This window comes from Oryx dammah, unplaced genomic scaffold (genome assembly GCF_014754425.2).
Source record: "Oryx dammah isolate SB20612 unplaced genomic scaffold, SCBI_Odam_1.1 HiC_scaffold_22, whole genome shotgun sequence".
Classification (NCBI taxonomy): Eukaryota; Metazoa; Chordata; class Mammalia; order Artiodactyla; family Bovidae; genus Oryx; species Oryx dammah.
The window spans coordinates 32,135,452-32,136,086 of record NW_024070206.1 but is presented as its reverse complement, the minus strand read 5'-3'; positions in this window follow the sequence as shown (position 1 = coordinate 32,136,086).

Sequence of the window (635 nt, the reverse complement as noted above, 5' to 3'; positions counted from 1 at the left end):
TCTTGCAGGTATTAAATGGCTAAATGATTTAAGCATATTTTAAAGAATTCTTCTGTTTGGATTTGTGCATATTTATAATAAAAAATACATTTAATTGTGTGAATTTTGTGCATTTAGACTTGTGGCAATTCTACATCAAGAGTTTTCATTTCACTACTTATAAACAAACAAGTGGGGAATCCATAATAATAGTTATAGAATCATTGTATCAAGGAAGACATATATGTGGAACCTAGAAAAATTGTGCCTGTGTGCTAAGTTGCTTCAGTCGTGTCTGACTCTTTGCAACCCTATGGATCATAGCCCACCAGGCTTCTCTGTCCATGGGATTCTTCAAGCACGAATATTAGAGTGGGTTGCCATGCCCTCCTCCAGGGGATCTTTCCAACCCAGGTATCTAACCCAAGCCTCCTATGTCTCCTGTACTGGCAAGCTGATTCTTATTGCTAGCACCACCTGGGAAACCCAGAAAAATGGTATAGGTGACTTATTTGCAAAGCAGAAGTAGAGTCTCAGATGTAGATACAAACAAAGGAGGAAGCAGGGGTGGGATGAACTGGGAGATTGGGATTGACATATATACACCACTATATATAAAATAGTAACTAATGAGAACCTACTGTGTAGCACAGGGA